Source organism: Triturus cristatus, chromosome 4_1 (genome assembly GCF_964204655.1).
Source record: "Triturus cristatus chromosome 4_1, aTriCri1.1, whole genome shotgun sequence".
NCBI classification, from domain to species: Eukaryota; Metazoa; Chordata; class Amphibia; order Caudata; family Salamandridae; genus Triturus; species Triturus cristatus.
Window position 1 is genome coordinate 819175803 of NC_140585.1, and position 12894 is coordinate 819188696.

Sequence of the window (12894 nt, forward strand, 5' to 3'; positions counted from 1 at the left end):
CTGGAAGAAAAGTGAACACATCGAGCACGTAGTATGGTCTAACTGTTAGTCATGCTTGGAAAGGCAACTTTAGACATAACTGGCAAATCATTGTGTTTTTTGTGAACACCTTAGCCCAATCCTATGTTTTAAGACAAGAGTACTTTGACTTTTGGGACTTGTATTTCTGCTTGTGTCACACATAATTAAAACCTGAATAACTACATTCATGCCAATAGACAGGAGACACCATTTTAAAACCAAAAATGGCTTTGTTTGAGCTGTTTCCTGTCTGAAATTGCCTCTGCTTCAATAAAAGTCAAATGGAGAAAATACTTTGCCTACAAAATATTTTTCAAAATCTCCCACTTTTGGTTTCTAAAACGTTGGCATGTATGTAACTAGGATACTGTCACTGACACATTGTTGGTTATGGCCTCAAATGATTTCAGAAAATGTCACATTTAAACACTGAATGTGTTAATAAAATATTGTATAAGCACCTCAAAAACACCCCAGTAGCTTTTTACGCCGGTTTCACAAACAAATGTCGTACACTAAAAGGCGTAAATGTTTTGTTTACTCAAATTGCACATACATAAAGGTCCTAAAATGCTACAGATAAGCAAAGTGACAGATTTGCCATTTATGCTTGGTAATTAGTTGTTTAATCATAGTCAAACTAAAACCCGTTGTCCACGGCCGTCTTTACTGTTAACAACTAGTTTCATAGACCCGCATCACAGCCAGTACACCCAATAATTATAGCCAATAGTTTAGAAGAAAACATACTAATACGGGAGAAGATTGTGTTGATATTGGATTGGTTAAATATATTCCTGTAATCGGATTGGTTTGAGAACGTGAATTAATTGTTGATTGGCCGCGAGCCGCTGTGGCTCTACAGTGGTTTATGATTGGCGAAGGAACTCTTGAAATTTCTCCATTGGCTGTTGGCGGTTGCAGAAGGGACGGAGCCTGTTAAAGTATTTAGCTGATGCACGTCATCGCCTTCCGGCAGTGGGCGGTCTCTAGTGATGTCAGCAGTACGGGGATGCTGCCTGCCTCTGCCTGTCCGTCTAAGTGAGCTGGGGCCCGAGACAGCCGGAAGAGTCCAGTGACCCGTGCGAACGGGATCGGTGCTGGTAAGTAGACCCGCCCCACAAGACGGTTTTGTTATAAATGGCTTCTACGTCGCCGCAATAGTCGGTCGCCGAAAGCATGTCAACTCCTATCCGCTATTCCGCCTTCTTTTTCCTGACTCTGCTCCATAGCAGCCTGCCTGGGCCCCACCCTGTGTCGCTACCGCTGACTGGCCCTTCTGCATTCACGGCGCTATCCTTGTCTCACATCTGGTGAGTCCCACTCTTGTAACATCCACCTTGAGACTGCTTTCCGCCGTTAGTCGCGGGGAGGGCGTCGGTAGTTAGACGGGCAGATCGATGTTTGAAGTCACAGCCCAGCCCCTCGGAAGGGTGGGCTGCGCCCAGTTCTCCGCACAACCGCCCGAGAAACTGGACTGACCCCACCCCCCGACTCTGCACTCCCCGCTGATCGAGGTGTGACCTTTAAAAAAAAAAAAACATTCTATCTAGTGTTTTGGCAGAATTATTGTGGTGTGAACTGCCAAACCCTTTTGAACGCATTGCAGAACGATGGGTTACTTATGGCCTTATTTGGTGAACTACAAGCTTACATTTGTAGAAGTGCCCTTTCGTGCGTTGTATTCATCTGTCAGTCTTGGGGAGTTGATACCATAGTAGATTTAAATAGCTGATTATTTATGTAATTAGTATTTCCACACTATACATTTTGATTCATGCGGATATGTAGCACTAAGTTGAAACTACAATGCCCACCCTGTATTCGGCATTAACTGTACCCTCAAAATCAATCTGATTGTTCCTCAGTTGATGCCAGGCTGGATGCTTGTGATATATATTGGTCGTGGTAGCGTTGTGTAATTTTGCCTATTTGTTGTCCAGGGATTTGAGTCGGGTCTATTTGTTATGTGTGAAATGTAATGTTGATTATTTACGCCGTATTGTGCATGATCCTTTTGCAGAATATACTTTGGTCGTCCAGGGGTTGATTTATTAAATTTACTACTTATAATTGTGTTGACTGAGAAGAATTACCGGGGACGGATGTGTATACAGTGATACTTTGATACAGTTAAACAATTGTTTTGCCCAAAACGTGTGCATAAGCTAATGTATACAAATTCTTTAATATAGTTTTGTGTATTGTTGGATGTACATTAGAAACCAATCTGGGAAGCTTAGGTGAAATTGTTAGTATAGATTCACAACAAGTATCTACAAATATGATGCTGTCACAAAATGTCAGAAAACGTAATTTTATTTTAAGGCAGAATGCGAGTTGGACTCTAGGAATGTTAACTCTGCTGGATAAAATTAATTATTTGTTCAGGAGATTGGTTATCAGATTATGTAGTTTGTGTTTAAAGAGTTTTTTGGTTGCAGAAATTGGCTATCAATTTTAGAGTGGGGCGATCAGAAACATCTGCTGATCAAGATCGATAACACTAATGAGGAACATGGATAGTTGTTACAAAGACTTATGGAGCGAGAAATGCTAAGAATGTTAAATGTTGTGGTGGAATTTCTAAATTGAAGGGATTCCTAGAATTCAAAGATGGCCCCTCGAAGCCAGGTGCTCCTGATATATTGTATGTGTTTTATTGATAAGGCTAGCAAATGTGTATGTGCATTCATGGCAGGGTTGTGGAAATTCATAAAATATCTACTTGGCCATGGGGCAGGTTGCTTCATAATTCTACTTGTCCTGTAACAAAATCCACTTGTCCCTTTTGTGCCATGTAATGCAGTGACAAATTATGGCAGCAATCTTGTTATAAAAGAGCTCTTAAATAGCCTCTTTATTTATGCCAGGACTCTTTCAATAGTATGGTACTAGCAATTCCCTTATGCTGCCACATTTCTGCAGGTCTACAGACTGGGGCTGAAGGTAATGGTAAGCAACAGTTCCAGGGTCGGAATGCCAGTTTGTGTCTGTGCAAGCCTATTAAGTTGCATCTTTTAAGGGTTTTCACCAACTCTTCACTAATTTTTTTCCCATACTGAGGCTAAAAATGTATTCTTGACCATGGCAGACATAAAACGCCTTCCAGGGTTGGGAAAAAAGTGGTTGGAGGAAATGTGAGCTTGCAAAGACTCAGGCTTTTGCATGAGCAAATCTACACCTGCATATTTGCTCATGCTAAAATGCAGTTCACAAATATTTTTCTAGGAGTACTATTTCTTGGCCTACTTCTATAAAGTCTTGAGAATTCACTAAAGCTGTTTATCTACACTCAATGCAAGGACATGGGTGTACTTTTGAGACTTTATTTAATAATTGGGCCCCTAATTAGGTCTGGTGTTACGTATGAGTTTATTAAAATTTTGTCTCTGTCTATCTGCTAGCTTCACTGTGAGTGACAGCATTCTGTTCTTTCAAAAGGAGCATATCGACAGTCCTTTTGTTCAGCGCCAGGGACTACTGTGGCAATGTGTGCTTTTTAAGAAAGACCATAACTATTTTTGCTTTTAACTATTTTTGCCAATGTTTGTTATAATGGTGAAGGCCCGGCCGCTCCCGCGCTAATAAGGTTTTATAAAAACCATGCCAAAACAAGTCACGCATTGGCAAAACCAAAAGGCTGACCAACAATTACAGACCTACTAGCTTTACCAATGCTTGTTTGTTTTTGTTTCCCATAATCTTATTAAAACTACTTACACTGATTTGCTATTATAAATCTTTTTAGGAAATACGGTCATACATCAACACATTTTACTAAATGATGCTGAAAGAGATGGCACCTAAAATTTGACAGTAGTTGAGCGAAATATTTGCAACTAATCAGAGAGCATACTAGGAGCATTATACTTAGCCGCATAGTGGTAAACATTGAAAACGTGTGTACACATTTTTGTACTGGTACCACTGTCTGTAGTGCTTATTGAGCTGACAACATTTACTTAGAGCACTCACCCTAATAATAAAGGCTTTGCATTAAAGAACCATAAATACAAGTTTGAACAGCATTTACACTGGGGCACAAATATTACCTTAACTGCAGGCAATGCCTTTCCCTGATCCGTACTGTAAAGTGGCATCCAAAGGGTTTGTGCTGTTGGGGGTTGGGCCTACTTGCCCCAAGGACAAAGTACACATGAAAACTTGTTGCCCTTGACCCCAAACAATATGTCCTGGGCATTGGGTTATAGGAATTTCACATCGCTGCATGGTGCCATGGGTTGGACCCCTATCTGACAGAATAATAAATGGCAAGATATAAATGCGAAACATCTCAAATTCATAACCGAAAATAGCTAATACACTATACATATACACTTTGGTTCATAAAAAATAAAGGCTGGCACGTTCAGAATTCAGTGATTTATTTATTGTATTTGATTTTGTTATCCAACTTCTACGTACTTTAATGGAATGCTGGATTTCACAACCAATATGTTTCGTCACACTTTGGCATCAGGCCTGGGCCAATTTTTATGTTAGGCAGATGATATCTATGCAGATGCTTATCTAGTATGGTGATTACGTCATGAACTTGGCAGTTAGAAGAGATTGTGAAGTTACTCACTGGTAATGTTCTTACCGTCGGACAGTAATGCAGTCCAATGCAGGTTAAGGAGCAGATAAGCTATGGATTCAAGATCTGGTGTGGAAGCGCTGTTGAGCTGCGTTTAAGTTCATGGCCTGCTTTCAGCTTCAGGTAAGGTTGGTGTGTTTATGGATCCATCCGTAGTGCGGTCTGGATAGCAAGGAGTTGTACGCTTTATTTATTTATTTATAAAGCACAAACATTCATCCCCTCGGGGCCATCGCAGCACTGAATTGCTGAGAACTCAAATTTCATTGGCTGGGATTCTTCATCAGAAGAATCCCGGTCTGATGAAATTTAAGGAGGGTGCAAAACCTAGAGTTCAATAAATAAAGTACTGTTATTAGTGCAACACATTGTAGCCTAGAAATTGCAAAGCTGAAAGATGTAGGCATTATTGAGACGTTTGTTGATACGGCTGGCTTCACTGGCCATTGCCTGAAAATAGCAATATGAGGATATACAGGGACATTAGACTTAATGACAGCACTGTGCATTTCCTTCTCAATATTAGGAGAATATGGCTTTACTGTTTATTATTGTCTTTGTGTTAAGTGCTACATGTCTACTGGCTGCATATTTAATTTTGTGGCATTGCACGTCCAAGAGCTGATGGTATTCATAATGCTATTTGTGTTATTCCAGGATGACACCTGCTAAGATGGTATTCCAAGATGTTTGCATACGTTGTTCAAAGATGCACATGTGGTGATGTATTTTTATGACGTTATTGGGTCATGATTCTTAATGACGAGGTGCATGAAAGGAGACTTACCATGTACTGGAAATTTTGAAAGACCAGGGTCTCAATGGAGTACTCCACATGCAAGGTTGCCATTTTGAGTCCCTTACTAGAGGTCTTGTATTGAATAATTCTATGGTGACGAGACCCAAAGAGAAATTGTTACAGACAATGTGAGTTCACACATGGTCCTGAAAACAAATTCTGGAGATACAGATTTGCATCCAAATTAAGACCCTTGAAACATTTAACTGATTATTTTCCATTTCATGTAGAACGAAGAATGTCCTAAAGTATTCCAATGGATAAAAAATGCAATTTTTATGGGTTTTCATTTGACATCTTTTGTCTGTGACCCATAAAGTCGATTTGTAACAGGTGGGAGTTTAACGCAGAAGAGATTTGAGAAGATCTCTGCATTCCCTCTTGCACATTAAAGTGTGCAGCAGAAAATAGTCTGTTATTGTAAGTGAAGCTTCAGCTCGGAATTGGTAATCTCATGTAGTTTGTGTGGGGCATTTTGTGTGTCCTATTTACTGAGCGCAATCTGTTGACTTTGTATGCAGATTTTATGTGGCGCGTTAAGGGTATCTTAACAAATCATCAGAATGTTGAGGAAAATTCAAGAAGACATTTACATGTCAATGCAGTAGTCTTGATTTCTTGTAAAGTGAGGTAGAAGCTAGGAGATTAAAGGTTACAAAAGAGACTACGCATTGGCTGCCACACTTTTGGCTTTGCTAATGCCTGTTTTGTTTTGTCATGATTTTTGCAAAACTCTTTTGGGAAGCTGCTGGGCCCTTGTCAGTTTTTAAATTATTAAATTAAAAAAAGATAATAAAATGACTAAGAGCAAAAGTATTTTGGGTCTGAAAAAGCTTAAATTGCTTATAGGAAGGGCTGACCTGAAACCGGATTGACCGGGATAGCGCCCTTGGTGGAAAGAACATTTGGTGTTAGTTGTGGGGTTGGGTGGGTCGTTTTGATGTGACAGCAGGAGGTGTGAGGAAGATGGGAGGAGGGTACGGGGTTTATGGGGTGCTAACAATTGCGCTTTTAATAACAGATTACAAAGTCTTTAATGGGACCCGTTTTGAGACCAAGTGAGATGGACGAGCTGCTGTTTGCCTACAATTATGCGAGGCAGCTCCCTGCTGCGCCTCTCTGAATATTGTCATCCCGTACCTGGGCCCAGCTCGCCTCTACCCACTGGCTAAAGTAGTCCCTGGTGCTGTAAGGAACCACTTTGTGAGTGGATGTGCTTCTTATGAAAGGGCAAAATGGTGTCACTCACTATGAAGTTGTCCAATGACTGAAGTGGGCTTACTCATTGCCCCATACTCAATGCTATAGTGGGTGGAAGAAATAATGTGAATTTCACCATAACAACCGAATAATGAAAGAAAAAGCCTGTTTGAGAGCGCTTTTTAAGTAAGTATACCCCACATAGAATTTAAGTCCGATCAAAAGGTGGCTAATGCCTGATGTAAAAATGGTGGTGATAGAATATTGGTGTTACTGTCCGCACCCCTCGTGTTAGTGGTGCAGCATTTTGTTGATGGGAGCATCCTGTGTTTAAAAAATAAAAAATTAAGGCATCACATTGAGCTACAAGCCAGGTGTTCTAGAAGCACTTTGGTGTTGCTGGCAAACTTGTTGAGAAGCGCCCTTTGTGCAACAGCACCTGTTTGTGTTTCTGGTAGCACTCATTGTGCTACACCTCAACATTTTTGTGTGCCTGGATGACACACTTTATCAAATTAACTAGCCGCATATCACGATCTATATAACATTCTCTCTTTTGTCTCAAATACTCCTTGCTCCTCCTTTTGATGATTTTTATTTGTCACTTTAGTCCTAGATTTCATATGACCCTCATGGAACCCTAACCTTTAACTGGGTTGCTCCTGAGCTTTCAAAATGGCATTTAAAATACAGTCTATATTTTACCAGTCTTCAGTGTCCATTGTTAACTTTGTCGGTTAGTGACTATGCTTGATACAAGTCAATGGACTAGCAACATGTTCGCATCAGAAAGATAAGTATGTTTTTTACACACTCCTGAAGTGTCTTCACGTGTGGTAGCAAATGAAATATATCAAACTGCTAAAAAATAATGCATAGCTAACTACATAGGTTAGGAATATTAATCAATGGTTGTCTTCCTCAGTGACGGCAGTTGATCATAATATAATGTACCTGCTCTGACCCTGTTACAGTCAGTTATGCTGGGTTTTGTAGTGGCCCCAACTCTTTTCCTATCCTACATAGATTAGCTGAAGGTCATAATGGAGGATTCAGATGTGTTCGCCCACCTGTTTGCAGATGACACTCAATTATTTACTTACTTGCTGACTCCAGTACAATCTAACAAACACGTTAAAATGTTTGCTCTCAAACTTCTTGGGTAAAATCCCGAAAAGACTGATCTTGCCCTTTGCGCCTGACAATACCAATTCAATACAGAATGTCTTCCCAAGCTCTCAATATACTACGTTCTGATATTTTCAAATAATAAGTGCATGCCATATAATAGTAGCCCATGACAGGAAGCAGCTGGCAGGTCCTGGATCCCAACAGCAACTGAGTCTAACTGCTGATTGAATTAACGCCTACCATTTTACTCCAGAACTTGAGTAACATTCAAAGCATTACAAGGTAAGTATGTACTGAAATTACAGTAATGACACAAACACTGAACTTAATACAACACCTCCTCCCTTTAAAAAGAAAAAGGAACCAAAACCAGGGCAAAATAGTTAAAAAAAAAAAAAAAAAAAAAAAAAAAAATCAGTACATCAAATAATCATTACATTTCCTTGTAACTTTCACAGTGCAAGAACCAATCTGCTTCCTTATTTCACTGCACCTTGCAACGTTGCTATCCCTTCCAGCAACTGGAATCAACTGTGAAACATTTTGTGATGAAGCAGGATCACGGACATGCAACTGTTTATGAGCACCATCATTTTGCTATAACCAACACGACCAATCGGAGCCGATATTCTAACAGGCTTTCCTTCCAATAATCCTCAGCTTGTTGTCGAGTGAGTTTCGCCAACAGTCTTCTACTCTACCATCCCTTGCCCTGGAGTTAAACAGCACCTTTACTAACTGAAATCACTCGAATAAGTGGTGAAAATTTGGACTTTCCTTTCCTGTCTCAGATAGGCATTTTGATTTAACAGCTGAGTTCCTAAAACCAATAATTTTTAGCATGTGAATTATGCTTATTGTCAAAGCTACTTTTGATCTTGGTATGACTAACAGCCACATTTAAAGAAATCTCAAACATGTCCTATTTAATTACCATATTCTTAAACCTTCTATCCTCAAGGCAACCAGGAAACAAACGGATGTAAACTTCTTTTCCCCTAGTTATAGAAAAAGGAGTAACCACGGTTGTACAGTGTGGGGATGCATTATAACTACACACTTTTTTCTTGGCAAAATTGCACACCTCATGATCAGATGTTAGAGCAGTTTCTGTGCACTCTTTTATGAACCTATTCCCTCTTTCTACTAAACCATTTGAAGATGGTGAATATAGAGCAACTTTCAAATGTTTCACATTATAGTACTCTGAAAACATGCGCATAGGATCAGAAATTAAATGCCTATCTTTGTCGGTGTCCATTTATTTTGGGGGACCTTATAACTTAAATACATTTTCAAGAACATTAATGGCCGATTCAGATCCATTTGAAATAATAATCAAGTAAAAGAATCAGGTACCTCGTATTGCTTGGCAATGTTGAATATGTATATGTACCTGAAAAATCCAAACCCACTTTGTTCCATGCACCATAAGGAAAAGAAACTGGGTCCAAAGGTGTCTCTGTGGTCTTCCAATCTTTTTCTGAAAAGGAGCATTTATCAATAACAAACTTGACCGCACTATCCAAGAAAGGGCGCCATTAATGCTGTTGAACTATTTTGCAAGTCTTGGTCATATCCAAATGCCCCAGGTGAGCCAATAAAATTATATCTTTCCCCTTACAGATGGCACAACGTGCTTCCCGAACATGTCATTTGCTACAGACAGCTCTACAGAAACTTCCTAAAAGGTTTTTAGTTCCTTTGACAAATACTTACCCTCAGGCCAGCCATTCACAATAAACTCCTTTGATTTTTTTTGCAAGTTCTTGTCACACTGATATGCTTCCATCCAATCTTTGTAGGTCACCTTCGCATTGCACTCACTGATGGCATCCAATACAGCCACAACACATCCGTGTTATCTCGAAAATGTTTGACAACTCTTGGAGTTTTGAAACTAATTTTACCGGTCTTGCTGACCAACTACCCAAGCTACTTCTACTCAGGATGTGCACCAAGGGCTTATGGTCCAAATATAATTCCAACTTACAACCACATATATACATTTTAAACTTTTGCATAGCTCATTTATATGCAAGCGCATCATGTTCAATGATTCTGTAATGTCACTCTCTCTGTTTCAATGCTGTAGAGGCAAAAGCTACTCTTTGCTTTTTTTCTACCCACTGACTGAGTACAGCACCTAAGCCAGTTAAACTAGCCTTCACAGTGATTACAGACATACTTTACAGGAAATGCCCTCCATGCAGGTGCATCCTCAATCAGTTTTTTAACACTGTCGAACACAACAATCAGTTCGTTTGTCCACAAAAATGTCTGACCTTTCCTTAACTAAGCTCTTACCGGCTCCATAACTTGTGCATAATTTTGCATGAAACGGGCATAGCACTCTGCTAAGAATGACTGAAGAGCATCTCTGTCCGTTGGTGGCTTAGCATCTCTGTAATCAAACATCTTGCTGTAATCAAACAAAACTTAGAGATTTATGCCCCTTGAGAAACGCTATGCCCCCAATCAATCAAACATTTGTAGAGCGTGCTACTCACCCGTGAGGGTCTCAAGGAGGGGAGGGGGAGCAGCTACTGGTCAAACAGCCAGGTCTTGAGGAGTCTCCGGAAGGTCAGCAGGTCCTGAGTCTGTCGCAGGTGGATGGGGAGTGTGTTCCAAGTCTTGGTGGCGAGGTGGGAGAAGGATCTGCCGCTGGTGGATGCGTGGGACGGTGGCGAGGGCGATGTCAGCGGAGTGGAGCTGGCGGTTGGGGGTGTAGAAGGTGAGTTGCTTGTTGAGGTATGCTGGTCCGGCATCGTGGGGTGCTTTGTGAGCGTGGGTGAGGAGCTTGAAGGTGATCCTCTTGTTGACGGCAAGTCAGTGTAGGTCCTTCAGGTGGGCAGTGATGTGGCTGTGGCGGGGGATGTCGAGGATGAGGCGTGCGGAGGCGTTTTGTATGCGTTGGAGTCTCTTCTGGAGTTTGGTCGTGGTTCCTGCGTAGTGGGCGTTGCCGTAGTCCAGCCTGCTGCTGACGAGGGCCTGAGTGACCGTCCTTCTGGTTTCGGTGGTGGTCCATCTGTAGATCTTGCGAAGCATGCGGAGGGTGTTGAAGCAGGAGGAGGAGATGGCGTTGACTTGTTGGGTCATTGACAGAGAGGAGTCTAGGATGAACCCCAGGTTCTGTGCGTGGTTGGTGGGTGTTGGTACAGCTCCCAGCGAGGCTGGCCACCAGGAGTTGTCCCAGGCAGAAGGGGTGGAGATGAGGATGAGGACCTCCGTCTTGTCCGGGTTCAGTTTCAGGCGACTGCTCTTCATCCATTCGGTGACTGTCTTCATCCCTGCGTGGAAGTTGGTTTTGGCGGTGGCGAGGTCTTTGGTGAGGGAGAGCATCTGCTGGGTGTCGTCGGCATAGGAGACTATGTTGAGGTTGTGCGATCGGAAGATGTTGGTGAGCAGTGTCATGTAGTCGTTGAAGGGGGTCGGGCTGAGGGATGATCCTTGGGGTACGCCGCAGATCTGGTGGCTTCAGATCGGAATGGGGGGAGGCGGACTCTGGGTTCTGTCGGTGAGGAAGAAGGTGATCCAGTCCAGGGCTTTGTCGCGGATCCCTGCGTTGTAGAGGCGTGTGCAAAGGGTGTGGTGGCAGACGGTGTCGAAGGCGGCGAGAGGTTCAGGAGGATGAGGGCCGCGGTTTCGCCGTTGTTCAGCAGGGCCCTGATGTCGGCGATAAGGGCAGTTTCGGTGCTATGGTTGCTGCGGAATCCGGATTGGGTAGAGTCCAGTGTTTTCTTCAAGGAATTGGGTCACTTGTCTGATGATCTTTTCGATGACTTTCGCCAGAAAATGGAGCAGGGAGATGGGCCGGAAGTTCTTAAGGTCCTCTGGGTTTCTAGAGCAGGGCGTTGATCTCTGCGTGTTTCCAGCTTTCCGGGAAGGTGGCGGTCTTGAATGAGTTGTTGAAGATCTTGCGGAGTTGGGGTGCGATGATGGAGCTCGCTTTGTTGAAGATGTGGTGGGGTAGGGGTCAGATGGTGAGCCGGAGTGGAGTGTGTTCATGGTCTTAAGGGTATCTTCGTCGTTGACGTGGTTCCAGGAGATCAGGTGGCCGGTGTGGCTAGGGGGCGGTGAGTCTGGGGTGTCGGCGGCTGTCGGAGAGGTCTGGGTGTTGAAGCTGTCATGGATGTCTGCAATCTTGCGGTGGAAGAAGGTAGATAGGGAGTCGCATAGGTCTTGTGATGGCGGGATGTCGTTGGAGCTGGGGTTGGCGAGTTCCTTCACAATGTTGAAGAGCTCTTTGCTATTGTGTGCGTTGTCGATGCATTCTTTGAAGGAGGTCTTTTTGGCCATACAAATAAGTTGGTGGTGTCTGCGGCTGGCGTTCTTGAGGGCTGCATGGTTGTCTGGGGTTTGCTCGTGGCGCCATTTCTTCTCTAGTCTCCGGTCGGTCTGTTTGGATGTCTGAAGGTCGGCTGTGAACCAGATGGCTCTTCTGACTGTTTGTGGGTTTCTTGATCGGGCGAGAGTGTTGGCACAGTCATCAATCCATTGCTTGAGGTTGCGGGCGGCTGTGTCGGTGTGGTTACCCGGTGGGTCTCGTGCGAGGGTGGTGATTAGCAGGTCTTCGGTGACCTTGTTCCAGCTGAGGTGGGGGATTCTTTGCTGGTGGTTGTGTGCGTGGTTTTCTTGAAGGTGAAGTGGATGCAGCGGTGGTCGGTCCAGTGGAGTTCCGTGATGTGGCTGATGGAGATGTGGCTGCTGGTGGAGAAAATGGGGTTGAGCGTGTGTCCGGCGGAGTGGGTGGGTGTCGTGACGAGCTGTTTGAGCCCGAGGTTGTCAAGTAATGTGGTGGCGTTGCTGTCGTTGGTGTTCTCGAGGTGGAAGTTCAGGTCTCTGAGGAGGATGTAGTCTGTGGAGGCCAGTGCGTGCATCTAACGGCGTCTGTGATGGAGTCAATGAACTGTGGCCGGGGTCCGGTGAGCCTGTACACGAGAGTTCCTCTGAGGGTGGTGTTGGGATCGACGTGGATCTGAAAGTTCAGGTGTTCGGCGGTGCTGAGGGTGTCTTTGGTGTTGGTCGAGATTCTAAGGGTGTTTCTGTGGACGATGGCAATTCCTCCTCCGGTCTGTTGGTGCGGTCCCTGCGGGGGATCTTGTAGCCAACCGTGATGGCTATGGTGAAGTTGGTTGCTGCT

General features: G+C 43.3%; 1 protein-coding gene across 3 annotated transcripts in view; it reads left to right on the forward strand.

The window, feature by feature from the left end:
• Positions 1–941: 941 nt before the first annotated feature.
• The window catches only part of RAP1B (RAP1B, member of RAS oncogene family), a 493712-nt gene continuing 481759 nt past the window's right edge, over positions 942–12894 (forward strand). The window contains exon 1 of one of the 3 annotated variants that reach the window (XM_085653470.1): positions 942–1124. The gene's annotated coding sequence lies outside the window, so the exon portion shown is untranslated. Of the gene's footprint in view, positions 1335–12894 lie in introns of all 3 variants that reach the window. The other 2 variants (XM_085653469.1, XM_085653471.1) reach the window with 2 other exon arrangements.